The 19,549-nt window shown below is 44.0% G+C and overlaps 1 protein-coding gene across 1 annotated transcript in view; it reads left to right on the top strand.

Moving 5' to 3' along the window:
* The window catches only part of ZBTB37 (zinc finger and BTB domain containing 37), a 74,125-nt gene that overhangs the window by 16,259 nt on the left and 38,317 nt on the right, over window positions 1-19,549 (top strand). The gene's annotated exons all lie outside the window — the stretch shown is intronic.

Here is a 19,549-nt window from a genome sequence, read left to right on the forward strand (position 1 = left end):
TGCCATGATAGAATGCAATGAGGATGCTCTCTCAGAAGGAAGCTTTGGGGATGTTCTGAGGTAGGATAGTTGCAAAATACAGTTCTGTTGATTACAGTAGAACCTCAGAGTTATGAACACCAGAGTTAAAACCACAAGTACACAATCAAGCAGCAGCAAAGACAAAAGAAAAAGCAAATACAGTACTGTGGTAAATGTAAACTACTAAAATAATAAAGGGAAAGCAGCATTTTCTTTTTGCCTAGTAAAATTTCAAAGCTATATCAAGTCAATGTTCAGTTGTAAACTTTTGAAAGAACAGCCATAATATTTTGTTCAGAGTTACGAACATTTCAGAGTTATAAAGAGCCTCTATTCCCAAGGTGTTCGTAACTCTGAGGTTCTGTTGTATCTAAAACGTAGACATTGGTGCCATACCACCTGTCAAGTGGCAGAATAAGACAGTGAAAGCTGTTCTAAGCAGTCACCCCCAGGACCATCAAAAGTCAGCGACCTAGTGAAGGTCAGACAAAATAGGACCGGAAAATTTAAGAGTGTTTGAAAGTGGCCAAAGAAGAAAGGAGAGAGGTGGTTGTTAGTGCGGATTTCTCCAGAATCAAGGCAAGAGGGGATGTGGGATGCACAGAATATGCTGCTTTAGTCATAGCTTTAGAACTTACCAAAAAAAACCCAAACTATCCTGTTCACACTAGAGAGCATCAGAAAATACTTTTAGTTACCTACAAAATTTTAAGTGTTTAAAATAGAACTTTTAAAATACTACCAACTGTAAAACATAAAATTATTTATATACATATACATATATATATATATAATATATATAGTGGGAAAGTTTCCCTGCTGAGCTTGCTGTGAAGAGAAGGGTGAAGGTGCAGTAACTGCTATACAAGCAAAATTTCTCCGAAGCCGATGGCAACAAATCCATCGAGATTAAGCGATGAAGGGCTGAAATGAAATAGTGAATGCCTTGTTCGTATGGCATGGCTGTGAGTTTCTTGAATAGGTTTTTACTGTATTGATACTGTGAACAGAGGAGATCCCAGTAATCTAGGATCATATCAGCATCTCCTTGCTTGCTGATTCACTCCTCTTAATTGGCCTGGCAAGAGCCATGAAATTGTTTTTTTACTATTAGCCTAGGCTAGTCTAAAAAATAAACAATAATAAAGCTTGTGAAAGAATTTTTTGTATGTGTGCAGCACTTGCCGTTGTACAAGCAGCCATTTCTGATTGCATGTGAAAGAGCCAATATTCTTGCCCAGGCCTCGTTGAGGTGAAGTTTATAGCTTGTAGCTAGGATAAGTGTAAAATATGGGAGTGGGGATCATTAATACTCTTTCTGTACATTTACTGAATGTGAATGTGTGTATATTTGTGTGTGTGGAGATCCTGGTGTCTCTAGTGCTTTCTCTAACAATGCTGAAAGCTATCTATGCTAGCAGTTTGAGAACCAGGTCAGAAGGGGCCGTTTTTGAAATTATCATCACTAATGGTTCAGTTTTCCAGTGAAAATGAGGCCAAGATGGGAGAATAGGCAAGACACCAGTCATTTCTACAATAGAAAAACTACTCATTTTTTAGCAAGGGTGCAGGTGCTTTGAGCAACTTTTCATGACAGTGATAAAAACTTTAGGCTGGTGTATATTGGCAGTCATACCTTTGTTGCACCTCCACTGATGTGGAAAAGGGAAATATTTTTCTAGTATAGACATATCCTGGATTGGCTGGGGGCCTGGCTTTGCATTTCAGTGTGTAACTGCAACTTTTCACCTTTGCCAAACTCTGATTTCAACCGTGATTTAAAGGGGGATGTGCAGAGAAGAGCTCTGTCGTACAGTGTATTAATACTTCTGTAATTAACATTTTTGTTAGAGCTTCAGAACTAGGGCTTAAAAGCCCACTTGCTGACGTGCCCCTGGCAAGAGAGGAACATGGATCAATTGGAGAAATTGGAGAGGGTCCAGAGAAGAGCAACAAGAATGATTAAAGATCTTGAGAACATGACCTATTGAGGAAGGCTGAAGGAATTGGGTTTATTTAGTTTGGAAAAGAGAAGACTGAGGGGGACATGATAGCAGTTTTCAGGTATCTAAAAGGGTGTCATCAGGAGGAGGGAGAAAACTTGTTCACCTTAGCCTCCAATGATAGAACAAGAAGCAATGGGCTTAAACTGCAGCAAGGGAGATTTAGGTTGGACATTAGGAAAAAGTTCCTAACTGTCAGGGTAGTTAAACACTGGAATAGATTGCCTAGGGAAGTTGTGGAATATCCATCTCTGGAGATATTTAAGAGTAGGTTAGATAAATGTCTATTAGGGATGGTCTAGACAGTATTTGGTCCTGCCATGAGGGCAGGGGACTGGACTCGATGACCTCTCGAGGTCCCTTCCAGTCCTAGAGTATATGAGTCTATCAATTTCTGCAGAATATTGTTTTTCTGTAATGGAAAAAAATTAAGTTTCTAGTTCTTGACGGTTGCAAAGATAACCTTCCAAATGTGAACTGATGCAGGTGTTTTCCTGAGTCTGCAGAAAGCTCTGGTCTCTTCACTGCTGGCCATAGCTTTGCCAAGTAATAGCAGCATGAAATTAATGCCACTCCTGGCAGTTTTGCATGCTGGGTTTTCTGTGAATAGCTGTTGAAAAAAAAAAAATCTTATCAATATTGTGCTGCTGCTTTTTAGGAAAGCTAAAGCTCCTCCTTTTGGTCCTCCTTGCCAGAAGGCTGGGGAAGGGCAAACTCTTCCCCACTCTCTTGCAGTAGCCATGATGCTCTGGGGTTGCAGGAAGGGAAAAGAGAGCTGCTTCTCTTTTCCTATAGACCGCTAGAGAAGGGTGGATGGCTGTACAACATTTATTTGTATCTCTAGCCAGAGGCTGATACAAAAGATAGAGCCTCCCACCAGGACCCAGGGATAGCAACCTGGTAAGAATCCAAGCAGTTGAGCTAGGGGGGCAGCCCCTACTTATCTTTCGTATCAGTCTCTGGGCTTCTTATCGGGTTATTGCCCATGGAGTTCCCTGGTGAGCACCCACTGATCATTTTCCATACTCTGGTCAGTATGTTTAGTCCTTTGGCTAGTTGGGTCGTTGGTAAATTTTTCAAGCCACCTTCTGTAGAATTCAGTTTTCAAAGGCCTGGACGACGAAATAGAAATGGAATATGGATAATTTCACTTCTAGATCACTGGTTTAAATCCCACTGAGACAGGTAGTGACTAACCTTTGTTACCATCTGACAGTTATTCAGTGCAGGAAATTCCTTTTGGAACTAATTGGCAGTCTTTCCGAAAGTCGTAGCAGAGAGACTGTGGATTGAATGATCAGAGAGCCAGGACATGTGTAACCCCACATATGGTCCTTCCAGATCAAGGTTGAAACAAACTGACTGGGAAAAGCTCTCCTTCCCACTGCCTGTTCTGTATCTATCCTGTGACACCCACATGACTTCACTTTCCAGTGCTGTCAGTGCCACAACTTTCACCAGTAATAAATTCATTTAAAAATGTGGCCCCAATCCTGCAAATGAACTAAGAGCACATACCCTTCCACTTGTATGGAACCCCTTCGACTTTAATGGGGATTTGTCCATACAGATCCATTTGGAGGATTTGGGCCTTTACTTTTATGTGCTACTGCAGAAGCTGATGAACAAATGAAAAATGATCTAGAAGATGCAGTTTACTTAGTGCAAATTAGCTCATAAGATGGATACTTTGAGACGTGCATTTTAATTAACAGCAAAAATTAGCACCCAGAAAACCTATTAGTTAAACTTTTTATAAAAATCTGCTGTTTTGCACACAATGGTGCCTGCTTAATTTAGAGGTGCGATTAGAGCACGCAGATGATTTCCATTTTCAGGGCTGCTAACTGCTTTGCTTGCTCTTGCGGAAATATTTTGAGGATAGGAGAAGCCAAAGGAATGCTACTTTGTGGAACCTCAAATTATTTGTGCTTTTAGTTTGGGGTTTTGTATAATTCAAGTTTGTCAGAGAAAAATAATTCCCTTAATTCTCTCTTTCTTGAGAGGATGATCTATAGTGGCTAATGCTTGGGATCTGAAGTCAGAAAATCTGGGCTCTTTGAACAGCTCTGCTACTGATGTGTCTGTCGTTGGGCAGTCTCTATGCCTGAGTTTCCCTTCATTGAAATGGAGATGATACTCATTGGGGTGGAATACATGCTGTGAGGCATAACTCACTGATGGCTGTAAAGCACTTTAAGATCCTCAAGGGAAGACTCTAGAGCTGGCAAAAAATGTTTATGATTTAAGCCATTATCATTCAAGGGAAATTTTTATATAAAAAATATATATATTTGTAACCAAATGGAAGCTAGTACTATGCAAACACTACAGGCTGTTGTTTGAACACAATCCATGTCAGGCCTTTTAGGGCTGTTGGGGGAATAGAATACGTTGGCTTTAAAAAGGCAGCAGTCCAGAGCTCCTATTGTGCCACAGCCAGGGGAACTGGAACCTCAAATTGTTGTAAATCTGGCGGGGGGGGACGGGACAACCCATTCCAAGTGGATGATAGATTTTGGCCAGAAGAGTCCTCCCATCTCTAGTTACCTTGGTGCATTGTTGCACATGAATGAGCAACGAAGTGCATACTAAAAACGCTGTCTTTGAAAATGTAGCTTTTTGATAAGCATAATGGGAGATACAGAGCCTGGAGTTTGGGAAGGTGGATCTGAAGTATTACAGATGCTAGCTAGAAAAGGACAGAAGGTCTAGAGAAGGGGTCCCCAACATGGTGCCCACGGGCGCCATGGTGCCCGCTGGGGCATCTAAGTGCGCCCGCGTACTGGCCGGCAGACAAGCATCCGCCAAAATTCAGTGGCGACGTCTCTGGATGACTCCACTTGTCGGTGGCATTTTGGTGGATGCTTGTCTGCCGCCATGGTCCTCCGTGGCTCCAGACGAAAAAGGTTGGGGACCACTGATCTAGAGCAAAGGATTCCAAACTATGAGGCATGTCCCCCGGGGAGGGGCACCATAAGATTAATGGGGGTGCGAGAACATGATAGGGCCATGCTCAAAGGCCAGGGTCAAGGGTTGGGGGAGGGTTGTTCAGCGGGATGCATTTGGGGCTTTGTGCAGCCAAGGCCAGGCTCCCTTCCCATCTCACTCCTCCACTGCAGCAGCCAGCAGTTACGCTCCTCTGCTGTGGAGGCCGGCAGAGATTCTGTGAGCAGGGAGCAAAAGGCTGCACCTTGGCAATAATGATATGCTGCTCCACCCAGCAGGGCCTCCTTCAGCCCCCTCAGTGGGAGCCAGCCACCCCAGTTCCCCTGTGACTACTGAGCCCCCCCTCTTCCCTGATACTTTCCCTCCTCACAGTTATGGAGGGGTGAGCATGGGACATGAATCTATTAAGGGGGACTCTGCAAAATATTTGGCAATCTCTGATCTAGAGAACTAGGCAGTGAAATTTGCATGGTTGAGTGGGAGTCTGACTGAGATTGTATGTCTTCCATACCAAGGGCTGAATTAGCTTCACAAGAATCTTCTTATCCCTGAATATTACTGAGGGAGAATGGCTGGGACCTATTATTTTAGTGTCATTGTGCTGAATCTGGTCCCATTGAAGTCTCTGGAAATCTTACCATTGACTTTGATGGGACCAGAATTTGGCCCATTGACAGCAAAGAGTCTGATGTGCTTTGTACCTTTCTCCATGGCAGGTAAGATCTCTGCTTCTGGTGTGAATCTTTAGTCTTAATTTCTGATGTAAACTCAAAATATTCCTAGCCAGAATCTTCATTGCTTTATTTTACTTCCTATTCCTGGGGAGTCTAAGATTTCAGGTTTCTTGCTGTGTTCTCCTCCTCCAAACTGTGAAGAAGTTACTACTGTTTCCTTCAATTTATTTTGTTCATAAAAGTCAGTCAGTCTGTGATTCGGCTGTATCATCAATATCATCATCCAGCGCTTTGGTATCTTGTATGCCCTGGGAATGGTTGCAATGGATAATATATGTTATGGTAGGGAGAAAAGAAGCCTTGGGTGAAGAAAGCAGAATTTTTCTTACTCCAGCTATCATTAGGGATGTATAAACCTTTCGATATTAAGTTGGGCTGCAGTAGTCTAGTCCAGGGGGTCCCCAGTGTGGCCCCTGCTGGGGCATCTAAGTGAACCCGCGTACTAGCTGGCGGACCAGCATCCACCGAAATGCCACCAAAATTCGGCGGTAACGCCTCTGGATGACATCACTTGTTGGCGGCATTTTGGCGGATGCTCATCCGCTGCCACGGTCCTCTGTGGCTCGTCGAAAAAGGTTGAGGACCACTGGACTCTAATCGAATTTTAATTTTAATCTGGTCACGAACTACAGATTGCTAGATGACACATCTTGGCAGCAGAAGGGCACTTTTAGGGGATGATTCTGAGCAGTTCTTGTATGTATTATTTACATCCATATTTCTGACTTGAGACCCAGCACTCGGGAATCTCCTAGGAATTTTAACCTTGAAACCTTTGAGGCTGGGTGGGGAAGAGAATGGATTGTGGATTAAAAAAAGAAATTTCTAAATTGTATTTTTCTCTTCCAAAATACTTTAAATATTTATATTTTTGGAGAAACAAGCTTTCTCCTTTTGAATCTCTTACTGGTTTCTCTGGTATCTTCCCTAGTGTCTCAGAGTTTTTCAAAGTGTGGCTTGTACAGTTAGGCCATGTCTACATCTAAAATTTTGCAGCGCTGGTTGTTACAGCTGTATTAGTACAGCTGTATAGGGCCAGCGCTGCAGAGTGGCCACACTTACAGCAACCAGCGCTGCAAGTGGTGTTAGATGTGGCCACACTGCAGCGCTGTTGGGCGGCTTCAAGGGGGGTTCGGGGAACGCGAGAGCAAACCGGGAAAGGAGAGCAGCTTTGCTGCAGTTTGCTCTCGCGTTCCCCGAACCACCCTGCAAACCGCAGGGAAGGAGACCTGCTTGCTCGGGGGTTCGGGGAACGAGAGAGCAAACCGGGAAAGGAGAGCAGCTTCGCCGCGGTTTGCTCTCGCGTTCCCCGAACCACCCTGCAAACCGCAGGGAAGGAGACCTGCTTGCTCGGGGGTTCGGGGAACGAGAGAGCAAACCGGGAAAGGAGACCAGCTTCGCCGCGGTTTGCTCTCGCGTTCCCCGAACCACCCTGCAAACCGCAGGGGAGGAGACCTGCTTGCTTGGGGGTTCGGGGAACGAGAGAGCAAACCGGGAAAGGAGAGCAGCTTCGCCGCGGTTTGCTCTCGCATTCCCCGAACCACCCTGCAAACCGCAGGGAAGGAGACCTGCTTGCTCGGGGGTTTGGGGAACTAGAGAGCAAACCGGGAAAGGAGACCAGCTTCGCCGCGGTTTGCTCTCGTGTTCCCGGAACCACCCAGCAAACCTCAGGGAAGGAGACCTGCTTGCTCGGGGAACGCGAGAGCAAGCCGGGGAAGGAGACCAGCTTGATTACCAGAGGCTTCCTCAGGTATGCTGGGATACCTGCTTATTCCACGGAGGTCAAGAAAAGCGCTGGTAAGTGTCTATACCTGATTACCAGCGCTGGATCCTCTACACCCGAGACAAAACGGGAGTACGGCCAGCGCTGCAAACAGGGAGTTGCAGCGCTGGTGGTGCCCTGCAGATGTGTACACCTCCTAAGTTGCAGCGCTGTAACTCCCTCACCAGCGCTGCAACTTTCTGATGTAGACAAGCCCTTAGTATCTAATTAGATGGGACAGATTACCCCATTACAATCCACACTCCTGGCAGCTAACGGTCCCTAAAGAGGGTTTCACAGCCGCTTCAGAAGGGGCACGTATCTTATTGTGGTGGCTGACCTGAGAGCTCTCAAGATGAGATCAGAGAGGTGGCATTGGGACTGATGGCTCTCGGTATTATGGCTTTGCCTATTTGCTAGTTCTTTTGTGCATTGGAATGAGCTGCTTTTCTTTTGCATCTGACAGCAGCACCCATTAGGTCTACTGGCTATTGACAGATCCCTGCTTGGCATGATGGAAAAGGGAGAGCTGACAAGCAATGACATTAGCAAAGCAAATTGCGTCTGTCGAATCATTTTGACTCTCTTGTAGCTACAGTAGAACATTAGTTACTGCTGCTGTGATTGGCCAATAATGAAATGACTGTTTAGATTGCAGAGAAGTGGTTATTAACCTATTTTGAGTATAAAACAGCAGTCGCATACGTGTGTATTCTCAGCCTATAACAGTCCTTTATAGAGACCACCTATGCCACCAGTACAGCTGAGTCTGGGCTTTAGCCTGGTATGGAACAGAGGTAAAACATTGTGTGCATTATAATGTGACTATTCCCCTGACTATTTAATCTGTAATGCAGATGGGTCCTATGAGAAGTATTGCAGCATTTGTATCTGGTTCCCTGCTAAAGCTAAGTGCTGGTTTACATGGTGCAGCCATGCACAGTAGAGGAGAGTGAATTCTAAAGTGCAGCACCATGGAAAGGAATAATTATTTATAATTACAAGCAGTACTATGTTAAGGTGGAGTAGGGTTCTTTGAGTGCATGCCAGCAGGGCCCATGCAGGCCACTTAGCGTACAACACCTTTGGTGTGCTTTAGAATTCACACTCCTCTAGTGTACATTATGGCAGTGTGTAGCCAAAGCCCTAAGTCTCTAGCTGGTGAATCAGAGGGTTAATTGTTAATACATTGATCCAAGAAACTGCCTGGTGCTGGCATGGCTTTTCTGTTAGCACTAAGGTTTTGTTGTATTCAGATAATTATGGAGCATATTCTGAAATGTGTACTCTTTTTGCAATAGTAGGTCATTCATCACTGTAATTTAAACATGTTTTTACTTGGTAGGACTGGGAATTCAGGCTCCCAACTGATAGTTATTGTGTCACTCACTGGAGAGAGAGCCCTCTGATCTCACTATACTTGTACCACTTCAATGGAAGTGGGGGGCAAGGGGAATGAATACGGAATGGTGTTTGGTCTACGTGAGCAGGTATCTTTCCCAGGCTGCTCACAAAAACGATCCACACATGGTATAGAGTCCATACTCACTCCTCTCACAGGGTTCTGTTTTATTACCACAGAAATTAATTATAACATACATAGCTCAAAACTTCTCTCCAGGCTTGGCTGCTCGTAGTGTTCCTCCCGCTGCATTACTCAGCCCATACCCTAGATCGCCTCCTTCTAGAAAGCTACTCCCTCTTCCCTTGTATCCAGTGGGGTAATGAGCCACCTGCCTCTGTGAGTTAGCAGAACTCACTGTGCATTCCCCAGTATAATCAATGCCTGTTAGCAGGATGGGGTGTTTCAGGCAAACTCTGCCAGCTAGGTACAGGCCAGTTTGCATTTACTGATTCCAGAGACTCCTAATGGACAGTGAAGAGTAGGGGAAGGCTCTCATGTTCATATCTGGCAAATACAAAAACATTTAAGTTAACCAGTTTCTGACTGTGACCACTGGGTACTATTCTGTGAGGATCAGTTGTTCCATTGTGCTAGACACTGTACAAACACATAGGAAGACATAGTCCCTGCCCCAAGGAGCTTTGTCATACGTCATTTTTGTGAGGAAAAAATTCCATTAGGCCAAGGCTTTCCCTAGTAAACCTCAGCTTGCAGTCAGCCTGCGTCCCTTCTGAGATTATAATGGACATACTAGTGCAGTGGTTCTCAACCTTTTTTCATTTGCAGACCCTTACAAAATTTCAAATGGAGGTGCAAACCCCTTAGGAAATGTATTGTTTGAATGTATGTTGAATTCTGTTCAGTCAGATTTCAGGCCAAGTCTTTAGCAGAGCCCTTGGACCTAGTTCACGGACCACAGGTTAAGAACCACTGCAGTAGTGAACCCCTAAGTGCAGTTGTCTATAGCAGGAGCCACTGTAATAAACCAGTTAAAGAGAAATAATATAGAATTCTGGGAGGACTCACACCCAAGAACAGATATCCCAGTGGGGCAGAAAAGAATCGTTGAACAAATGGACAAATATTTAGAGTCTACATGGTACTTCTATTTGTATTTGTGCTAAAATAGTTTTAAATCATGTCACTTTTCTTAACAAGAAAATAGCCCTTTTTTTCTTGGAAACGGGCAGAATAAATTTAAAATTACACGAATCTAAATCAGCTGTAAACCCCCACCCTGACTGCACAGGGGCTTAGTAAAGATACTCCAGACAAAGGTTTTGGTGGGTGGTCTGGCGATTTAATGTTTGTAAATGCATGTTTATGGCACTGTGTTCAAGTCAGCTGTGACCATCTTGATTTTATAAAATCATTTAGTGTGAATGTGCCACATTGTTTTACAGCTTTAATGCTTGTCCTGGAAATTTGTCTGCAAAAACTACACACTTTTTTCCAGTACACTGACTTTTTTGCACTTTCTGTTTATAATTAATATCGTTTAGTGCCCTTCTCTAGGTGGGTGTCTAGGGCAGGCTGATATCAGTGTTACAAGTAAGGGGCATGTTATAAAATGGGAGGAGAGAGGTTAAGGGACTGCAGCTGTGGGTGAGGAGAGCCAGCATAGACCAGAGACGGAGTGGGGACATCAAGTACTGAAGCTTGCCTAACATTTAACATGGCAATTAGCTTTTCCTCTAAAGTTTTCATTGTGACTGGCCACCTGTTGCATGAGTGCTTTGGCTTTAGTGTCTCTCTCCAATGTAGATGGCTGACTACAGATTCTGCTACCTTGGACATCAGGAGCGAACATGTCTTATTGGTTGGTTCTGCAGCCAAGCATGTTGGATAAATTGTCTGGTCACCAGCATGGATTTCATGGAGCTTGGTGAAGCCCTCTGTCTTGGTTTCTCTACCACAGAGTTCCAGACTGATCAGAAAATTGCTATTTTTCAAAGAGAACTGGACCCACCCCAGTTAGTTGAAAGCTTCAGAGTAGAAAAGCACTTCTCACCACTAAAACTCTGTCTTCTAATTATTAAATCTCTTTGAAACCCTTTTTGCATGAGGGTGTGGTCAAGAGGGTTAATGGCTCCAGTGCAGTGGTTGAAATTAAAGACATTGTAGATGTTCGGCTTAATCAGGAGGCGAGTACCTAAAAACTGAGCAGAGATGCTGTGAGAATGGAATTACTAGAGGGACCAGAGCAGGGTCATCACAGAACTCAACCCCAGAAAAAGACATTTTAATTTGTCTTTTACAGTGATCATTGCAAACGATGACCCAAATCCACTTTTAGCAAGACGGTAGTAATTCAGGGTCGGTCCCAAATGCCAGTCACTACATTATATGTAGTCAAATGGTTGTTTCCACATGGTGAAATGGGCTGCTCTTTAGACATCTGTGAAGGAGAAAATGGCTGGAGAGTTCCATTTACAAATCCTTAATGGGCCCGGTGGTCTCATTGTTCCAGGGCTTCCATTTCAAGTGTCCAAATCAATTTTTAAGTCTAAATGTTTCTAAAAAGCCCTTATGGTATGCCAGTAAAATATGCTTTTGCACACACAAGTAACTGCACAGTTACCCATTTTATGTTCCCTTGTATGTTTGCCTGAGCCTTTACCTATTTGCACATCCACATACATTGTTGGTGTAACTTTAGAGCCGTGTGTGTGTGAAAATACAGCCCTATGTATGCACTTTCAGTGCAGGGCTTATTGGTCTCTCTGTAGAGAGGGCTAAAGCCCTGTTGTAGCTCAGCAATTTGTATGTTTCTGCCATTAAGGAGAGACGAACAATAATTTCTCCCTAGGTCCTCTTGCTATCGGATGCCTATGGATATTTATGGTGATATTCACAGCAAATCAGATATGTAGGAAATGATACAGTAGCATTTCAGGGGACAACACACTACAAGCACTTATGGCAGCCACTACAGTAATCAAGAATCTAGGTACCATCCTTGAATCCATGTATCACAGCTCATGTATGTCCCCTTTCAAGGCAGCTGAAGCAGGAATAAATATTGAACTCACCCACCCCTAGACCAGAAAAGTCATTAAGGCACAGCTGCTGGCGTTGGTGACTCTGATTGTAAAAAGCTCAGGGCACAGCTGGCCAGCCATTCACTAAGGTTGATTGTCCCAGCCTAAATTGTGGAGATGACACAGTGAAGTCCTGTCTGAGAGACCACCTCTCTTCACGCCACAGGGCCACAGCTGAGAGCACAGTGAGCCAAACCCCCTTCCTCTGGATCAGGTGTCCTCAAACTGGGGGTAGGGCCCTCCTCAGGGGGTCGTGAGGTTATTACTGGGGGTCGCGAGCTGTCAGCCTCCACCCCAAACCCCACTTTGCCTCCAGCATTTTTAATAGTGTTAAATATATTAAAAAATGTTTTTAATTTATTGGGGGGGGGTGTCACACTTAGAGGTTTGCTATGTGAGAGGGGTCACCAGTACAGAAGTTTGAGAACCACTGCTGTAGCTGGGCAGGGACTTGCTAGTTTGGTGCTCTCTGGGAGGAGGCCAAATTTGAAATTCACGCTCCCCCAGCCTGCCAGAGACCAGGTCTGTTAACCTTTAGGGCACAGTACAAGGTCTGCCCGTCCCCCGCCCCTCCATCCCCCAACTCCAGCTGCGGAGGAGTTCAGGCTGGAGCTATTTTGTGGTTTGTTTTATCCACTGGTAGGTAATTATTTCACATTGGGAAAAGGAGCCTTTAAACTTTATGAAATTAAATTAGGCCATGGAGCCCAGCATTTGGGATGGGCACCTACTCCTGCTTTTATAAAGCAATAATACACTAAACAGGGTGCAGGCCGCTTGACTGTGTGTTAAGTGGTGGTGAAACAGCAAGTCAGGCCAGGGGTGGGGACAGAGATGAGAGGGAAGAGAAGTTATTGGACTCAGACCAGCACCCCCTACTGGAATGTCAGGCTTTGCCAAGCTAGTCCTGGCTTCGCTAGGGAGGGAAGAGTGTGTTGCTAGAGAAGCATTAGCAAAAAACTTCATCTGATAATAAATTGACTCATTTAGCATACGCAGTGCATGGCTCAGTTTGCTGCTGGTGCGCATGAGCTCGCTTTTTTTCTTGCAGTTTGTCCCTCTTGCTGAGCAGTCCACAAATCCTACAGGCAGGCACAAATTCCCACCTGGCAAAGGCCTGGTGCCTTGTGCAAATGGGCAAGTGGCCTTTCACTGGTGACGGATCCCAAACACAGTCGTGCTGTTATTAACGTGAGCAGGGCGTATTTGAGTCCCAGTTTTAAAGCTTTGTGTTCTGTGTAGTTGGTGGGTGGGTGACTGGGATGTGTAGTCTTATGGCCTTCAAAGGGAAAAACAGGATCATGGTAAGAGCTGTGCTACCTCCATCTCTCTGCTTAGCATGCAGAGCCTGTTTTGGCACCTGGGGAGGAGAGTGTTGCAGATCAACGTGTATAGTGTTTAAACACTGAGCATTTACACGAGCTGATTGGAGACATTAGCACTTTGCTGTGAAAGTAATGGAACTGTCTGATGTGTCCACCTAGCTCTTGTGCTGGAATTCTTCCCAACCTGGGCCATTGGGTAAGCAGTGAGAGAATGTCCGCGAAGTGTAAGCAGAAATAAAGTGGAAACTAAGATAATAACAAAATGTGGGGAGAGAAGCCAGCTGGGCCGAGACAAGGAGTTAGTTCCACAGTTGTTTCTGAGGGTGTTTCAGTGTAAGTGTTGCTTTGCCTGTTTCTGGTGGTAGCCAGCAAGAAGCACTGGGGAGAATGGAAATTAAATGCACCTGCAGAGCTTGATGGAAAAGAACTGTTTGTCTCTAGCATGTTTCAGATGTTGTGCATAAGGAGGGAGCAAATAAAAAACCTAGCTTCATTTAGGAGCACCCAGCAGGGCCTCTATCCTAATAATACATGTACTGTTTTTCAGCAACCACCAGCAATGTGCAGCTGCAGCAGTGTTAAGCCACTGGCACAGGCATTTTTGGCCTCTTGGCCACTGTGTCATGCATGATGGGCAAGGTGCCTGAACCCTGCCTATACTAGTGCTGATATCATTGCTGCCACCAATGCAGCTGCAAAGAGTTGCTGTAATACTCCACTTAATTTTTCTAGCCAAGATCAGGAAGTGATGGCAAGCTTTTTAAAATGTGTACTGTGTGGCTGCATCAGGTGCAGCAGGCTTTGTCCTCAGAGGTGTTTCAATCACTGGCTCAAATGGTCAGTGCTGCCTGAGGCATTAGAATTAATGGCAGTTAAGCATCCAGCTTCCCCTAAGTGACTAAAAATCCCTTTCTCTGAAATTTAAATGCTACAGACTCTATTTATAAGCAGTTGATAATCTGAGTTTAAATGGGAGAATAACCGAAAGGATGGTGTCAGCACTGAAGTGAAGGCAAAGTGAATTGTAGTGGACTATCAACGCGTTTCCAGGCACATGCACCACTTCAAAATGTGACTAATTCCCTAGGGGCAAGTGGTAGATGGGCCTTTGAAAATCTTGCCTTAGCTCTCTATCTTTTGAATAATCAGCGATGGATGTGTACATCCATAAAATTACATTTCTTACCTAAAAGGTGCCATAGAAACTTGCTGTTTCCTGTGTCAGACTGCAGCTCTGATTTCCCTTGGTTTACAAATAAATCAGGCTGTGTTTGCCATTAGCATTATCATTTAACTGATCTCTCCCAAGAGGCTATCCGGTCACATCAGTGATACTTTTGAAACATATTCAGGTATCTTTAAATACTGCTGTGCAACTTCCTGGTTCAATTTTCATATTCTGATTACTCTAAGGCAGTAATAAACAAAAGAAATTTCTACACTATTTTTCCATGGGCACTGTCAGTTTATCAAGCCCCATATTTAGGTTGGGTTGTATAACTCAGACCCCCCCTTCCATGAATAAGGATTTTCATTATTTTTGTATTGCAGGGAAATTTATTTATTTAAACCTTCCCTGCTGGGTTTGGATTTCAAATACACCACCACTGGATAGGGCATGAGAAACTGTGAAATGGATTTTTTTAGGGGGGCGGGGGTTGAAATGGGCCACTAGAGTTTCAGGCAATCATAGTGAAATACAGAAAATAATGGTATAAGTGGGGGAAAGTAAATTTTAAATTATTAAATCTGAAAAAGCTTAAAAACCTACCTTGAACAAAGACCATTTTTTATAGTGATTTTTTTAACCTGATCGTGTCACTTCAGCAGTTTTTGTTCTGCTTTGTACACTGTGAGGCGCATAAAGCCAGCAGAGGGGTGGGGGAGAGGGAGCCAGTTTTTATCCAGCTGTCTAGGGCATTCAGTACAAATGGGAATTTGTGCCTCCCATGATGCTATATCCCTTAGGGTTTTCACATATATGGAAGCTCTCTGGGTTACTGTGAAGCATTTATTTAATAGCTTTATATCATGCAAATCAGTATGTGAACACACCTACCACCCTGACTTAAGCGGGGGTGGGAGTGGGCAAGCGCCAGGTCCAGTTTGTATTTGAAGCCAGACATTATATAAGTTTCACATTAACAAAGTGTTGACAATGATGCTCATTGAGCTCTGATTTTATAGAAAGGTTTGAACCATTCCACTAATCTCTCTTTCTGCTGAGGAATTTTCTCCTCCCCCTCAGAATCCTTTCAAGTTTGTTGCAATATAAATTTGAAGCACCCTCAAGTTCAGAGGCTTACTCTGTTAAAATGCAGTGGTAGGAGTCAGTTAATTTAGTGTGCTGTCTGGTTACACTCAAAATACAGGCTTAGGGCACAATTTGTCTCATATCTGCCACAGTGGATTTAGATTTTTGGTGTGACGTGCTTCTGTTCTTCCTCAGCATTAGGAACTTCCATGGGTGGGTTCTCTGCCTATAAGGAAAGCAGCATGTCTGAGCTGAGATCAGCTGTATGGCATAGAGAGTGGAGTTTTGCATTAATCATATAATGCCACTTACTGAAGAAGCATTCCCTTTGGCTTTACTGAGTAACCTCCCTTGGCACCACATGACTTGCAAAGGATTCTGGTGCTTCAGCTTCAGCAGGACAACTGAATCTGGGAAGTGTTTTTAAATTGAATGGGGAAGTTCTCTCCTTTCAATTATAATTTGTTTCTTTTATGCTTCTGTGTGTAAAGTTGCTGATTGATTTTTAGCCTGGCAAGGCAGTATGAGAATCAACCTCTCTTGTGGAGAAAAACATGGAAACGTATGGACTTGCCCACAGGGTAGACGAGTGACAAAAGAAGGAAACAAGGTAGTAGCAATTTTTATTCTTGAAATTAAAAGCAAGCTATTCTCAACAGTGCATTGTAGGGGAAGGGTGAAAGCAAGGTCCAGCCCCCCCCCCCCTTGCTTTGGCATCTCAGCCTATATTTGAGGTGGAATTGTCCCCATGGAGGGTTCTCTCACCCACCTCCTCCTGACCAAACCTCCCCTTTCCCAACTTCACCCCCATCTTTTCTACACAAGGCTGTGAATATGAGCCTCAGGCTGGGGGAAACTACAGGCTCTTTTTTTCCTTTGTAAATGTGTCCAGGAAAATTGCCTCTTGCATCACATGTTGTCCTATGCAGGGGCATGGTAACACTGAGGAAGAATAGCTCTGACTGAGAAATCTCCACCCATGCATAGTGATAAATGGGTGTGGTCCCAAGGAGAATGGAGTATTTAGTTACTAAAGTTAATTTAAACTTGCTATAAGTGGCTTTTTATTGCTATTTGCTAATCAAATTTGATTCATAATATACTAAACTGACAATCAATTTCTAAAGTACAGAAACCCCTTAGAGGGAGAGGGTTGAATATGTTTTCAATAGAAGAGAACTGGGGTAACTTTGTCCTTAGAAAAACAAAAGAGGAAAAGGTTTCTGTGGTGGTTGTTTTCTAGAGCAATCACAACATCCACTGTGTTGCGTCAAGGTGCAGAAGATGTACAGGACCATAACTACCTCCCTCTGGTTGAGTGCTGAGGTTGCCATGCCTACACATGTTGCTATTTAGAAAACTTTTATGTAGAACAGTGGTTCTCAACCTTTTTTCATTTGCAGACCCCTAAAAAATTCCAACTGGAGAAATGGACCACCTTTGGGAATCTGTTATCTATACATGTCGTTTAATGCTGTTCAGAGTGTTCTGTAGCTCCCTTAGACATAGTCTGTGCCCTCTCCTCCCCTGGGGGTCCACAGCCCACAGGTTGAGAACCACTTATGTAAAACACAGATTTAATTTTGCCCCAGCTGTGTTTTTAAAATGCAGGTCTGCTCTGTTAAGTAACTCTGTGAAAATGGCATCCAGGGTCATGTGTTCATGCTCACCAACTCCAGCTTTGGTTTACAAGCAAGATCTTTTTTCTAACAGCCAGCCCTACAAACTACCTTTCAGTTCTGAAAGTAAAGCTGGGTGCTTTCTGGCTTGGTCATGCTCTACTAATGAAAGCCAAAAGCCAGTGTTAGACCTGTAACACTATGGGCTTAACTTCCTGCAGCTGGAACTGAGTTAATCCTAATCCCCTAGGGGAAGAATTTAGCTCCCTCCCTCTACTGCAGAGCTGACAGGTGTGAAAAGCAATAAATACCTTATTTTAGTCACTAGGCAACAGATTTGACTCCACGTACACAGGGGAGAAACAGACCCTCTAAGTAAAAAGGTGCCATTTTTACAAAGTCCCTTTTCAAACGAGAACAGCACTTTACCTAGGTTACGTTAAGGAAGAAAAACCCCATGCCTGAAGAAATGCACTTTAAATCTTAAGATGGGTGTAGCTGTTGCTGGCTTTATAGCCACTTGTACATGCAGCTGGATTGTTTTAGCTAGAAAGTTTTGGAGGGAGTGATGTTGCTAAACCTTTGGTTGCTGCCATTGCCTGCTGCAGCCTCATAAGTAAATGCAGCTCTACCTCCTACCTCAGCATCCCCTCCTTGTGCAAGACTGTGGCCCAGACTACACTAAAAAAAAAAAAAAAAAAAAAAAAAAAGCCAGAGGATTACCCACCACCGCAACCATGGCTGTAGCTCAGCATGGCAATAGCATTCTCTGAACAGGCACAAATTGACCTGTGTGAATGCTTTTATAAGTGGGCCTAAAAAAAGTTCCCTCAGCTGTAGACTGTGTTTAACACCCATTTGTAATAGGTCACAAGGTACACCAGTTATAGTACAGCTAGAGTGACCAGACAGCAAACATGAAAAATCAGGATGGGGGGGGGGGGGTAATAGGAGCCTATATAAGAAAAAAACCCCAAATCAGGACAGCTGGTCACCCTAAGTACAGCAGATAAGCCTGGGGTGTGTTGATGGTCTAACTCTGTTATAACAAGACTGAGCCACAACAGAGCTGTTATTGGGTTTTTTTTAGTGTAAATGGGGCCCTACTCAGTTCTATTGTTTTAAATCCAAATGTTATTCTTATCTCACATGGACCCTGCTTTTGCCTGGTGTTTCGAGTAACCAAAAATATAATAAATGGGACATCTCTTTAAAATGCTGACCTATGAATCTGAAGCTGGTGGATGACACCTGTCCTAACATTTGAGACTATTTTCACAGGTAAGAAGTTTCATGCTGTACTAACGACTTTTTTTTTTTTTTGGCATGGGGCATTGTTAGAGTCCTTATTTTAAAAAGGTGATGTTCACACTGAGTCTGCAGTAGGCTGAAGTGGGGCCCTGCTATATATAATTTGTGAAGATCAGAACTGGTCTTAAATGATTTTACAAGCTTCTCCCAAGCTGGTCCTCTAACTTTCCTTTCCTCTCTGTGACTCAGGCACAAACCAGCACTTATTGAGGGCTAGCTGGTGCCTGGCTGGTAGCCCACACTGATTGTTGATGGTGCTGGCAGGGAAGGGAAGCAAGAGGACCAGGGTTTAAGACATAAGGGGGAAGAAACAATTGTACAAATCATTTAAATCAGTTTAGAAAAAGCTCTCAGCAAACAGCTTTAAGAACAATGTGAATGAAAACGTAGCAACTTGGTTAGGAGCCTTTGAAAATTCTATAAATGTATACTTGAAATTCTGTTTGTATTAAAAACAAATTGCATTTTCTTCTTTCTTTTAACACTGTAAAAGAACATTATGCATGTGAGTGGTTTGAAAATTAAATGGTTTAATACTCTGTTGTCTTTTTTTTGAAGCCGACTAGTCTGTTATAGTCATTCCATCTGTTCTTTATACACACTAGTAACATGCCATTCAAACACAAGCTCTCCTGTGGCTGGAGCTGGCCCTGGGCCATCTTGTCCCTAGTCTTACATTTATCGGTCCTCCCTCCACGCCTCCTCCCATCTAAGCTCAGGACCCACATAGTTTCTCCCTGCCACCCTCAGTCACAGAGCAGAACTGATAACTACTCAGATGGTAACATCTTTAGTCTCCCCAAATTCCCATTTGATTTCTCCCTCCTAGGGGTTCAGAGGCAGGAGAGGTGACCTTTTGATGGCCATTTTGAGCCCCTTCTTATAGGCATCAAACCTGAAACAGCCGTTCTGAAGCAGAATTCCTCTGCAGCCTGATGTCCTCTGCAGAGAACACAGCAGCAGTCTTGCTGGGGCAGTACTTTCCCCTCCCACAACAGGGAGGAGCAGCAGCAGATGGCTTGCTAAAGTGATAGAACCACAGGCTGTGTGGCCCTATCAAGCCCGCTCTCCCACAGCAAGCGGGAAAGTGCTCAGTTGCAGAGAGCCTCCCACACAACACTGAAT

This window comes from Gopherus evgoodei, chromosome 8, assembly GCF_007399415.2.
Source record: "Gopherus evgoodei ecotype Sinaloan lineage chromosome 8, rGopEvg1_v1.p, whole genome shotgun sequence".
Lineage (NCBI taxonomy): Eukaryota > Metazoa > Chordata > Testudines > Testudinidae > Gopherus > Gopherus evgoodei.